The sequence below is a fragment of the Macaca fascicularis genome, chromosome 17 (genome assembly GCF_037993035.2).
Source record: "Macaca fascicularis isolate 582-1 chromosome 17, T2T-MFA8v1.1".
Lineage (NCBI taxonomy): Eukaryota > Metazoa > Chordata > Mammalia > Primates > Cercopithecidae > Macaca > Macaca fascicularis.
This window is the reverse complement of record NC_088391.1, coordinates 59,781,592-59,783,550: the sequence shown is the minus strand read 5'-3', so window position 1 is coordinate 59,783,550 and position 1,959 is coordinate 59,781,592. Positions and strand designations below refer to the sequence as shown.

The window sequence follows — 1,959 nt, the reverse complement described above, 5'->3', positions numbered from 1 at the left end:
ATTCAGGTATCAAAAAATACATATACATGTTAAAATGTGATGATAGCTCATTACTCTAGCATCTCATAACAGGTAAGTATTTCTTCCAGAATAACATTAAGTCACTTTTGTAGCTGTAAGTCAATGCTGCACAAATTGGCACTTAAGATTAAGGCATCGTCTTGCTCTGGAGTAGTGCTTCTGTGGATCCCAGGAACTGTACAAAGGTTTAGTTTTTTAAAAAATATAACTTCTCTTATACTTCAATTATTTCATTCCATTCATCATTTTCTTGCAAATGAAATTGAAAATATCAGTCTATAATGTTTTCATACACCTGGTATGACAATGCCTTCTTCAGCTCCATTCTCTAGCCACTGAGTGAAAAATTCACTGTCCAACAAGAGGTTTTTGGATTCACTAAGCTGTTTGAAAGGAAAAGGCTGATTTGAGCCACTTCTGGCATACTCTTTCTGGTTTGTAACAGAAGCTTGTTCTGGATCCACCCACATAAGGCAAGTTGGAAACTGCAACCATCAGCCAGCCTTGAAAATATTGGAAGTAGCCAATATTTCTTTTCATCACCAAAGACTTGCCTCCAATTTTTATTGTATCCAAGAGAGAAACCATTTACATTAGGTCCATATGAAAATGTGGGTGCACAGAATGATTCTATTATTGTTCTATTTTTTTCCAACTAGCCAGCAGTGGTAGCTGAAAAGTGAGAGGACGCTGATGAAGAACATTGCAGACACAAAGAAAAGAAAAAGGACGTGGAATTTTGCACGTGGATCTGTCAGTTCATTCCTCCAAAATTTTATGAAGTACTCTAAAACTGTTGCAGCCATGAAAAGGCAATATAATAGAGAATACAATAAAAACAGCAGGAATAATTTGTAATTAGAAAATCCAGCACAGTTATTCACCCAAAGACAGTAATGATCCATCTTAAGAATACATGAGTCACATGCTGAGCAGTGATGAGCCCGATCAGGTTTAATCAGCTGACATTTTTCACAGTATCTGATAGTTTTTGAAACTGACGTGGTGTAGATAGGTAAAGCTCTTGCTGCTCTTCTCAAAATTTCTTGTTGTCTTTCTTGGCTGAATTCTTTTCCATAGCGTTCCTTTTCAGAATTGGACAAGTAGAACTCTTCGGAGGGGGAAGCAGGAGATACGAAGATTGTCATCCATTAGTACCATACAAACATAACAAAGAACAGATGGAAAGCCACAAGGGAAAACACGGTCTTTCCATTTTCTTCATCTTCAAAAATAGTAAACAAGCATAGCTCCACCACGAACGCGTAGTGGGACCAAATGACCATGAAGGTGAGGAAGAGCACCGGCACCCAGCCCATGATGCATTGGCAGCAGCCAGAGAGCGTCCAGGGCGCCATGTTTGTCTGGCGGCTGCAGAGCCCCGCATCCCATAGTTCTGGGGAGCGTAGGAGTCCTGGCGGGGCGGCAACTCAAATGCTCTGGGCTGCTCCTGGCCCAGCTACCCTGCCTCCGAGGCAGGGATTCTGGGAGCAGAAGTCCTAGGAGCCACCGAGCCTCCTCCCCTCCAGGCGCCGGGCCAGGTCCTGCCCCGACCCCACATACCACCGCCCCCCTCCCCACATACCGCCGCCCCCCTCCCCACGCGTCAGTCCCCAACCGCCCACCCTGGACCGCTAGCCCTGGGCCAACTGCTCTGGGCCTCAAGCAGCGCCTGGTCTCCGCACCCTCAGGGGGCAACAATTTTCTTTTTAAAATAAAAATTACATTATTGTATTCTGCACCTTTGTTATGTACCTGAAAGTATCAAACTGGTGAGAATGTCAGTTCTTTTATTATTATTATTATACTTTAAGTTCTAGGGTACATTTGCACAAGTGCAGGTTTGTTATATATGTATGCATGTGCCATGTTGCTGTGCTGTACCCCTTAACTCGTCATTTACATTAGGTATATCTCCTAATGCTATCCCCCCACCCA

At 43.4% G+C, this 1,959-nt stretch overlaps 1 pseudogene; it reads right to left on the bottom strand.

Moving 5' to 3' along the window:
• Window positions 1–308: 308 nt before the first annotated feature.
• On the bottom strand, window positions 309–1,379 carry LOC102135016 (palmitoyltransferase ZDHHC20 pseudogene; annotated as a pseudogene).
• Between the last annotated feature and the right edge of the window lie 580 nt (window positions 1,380–1,959).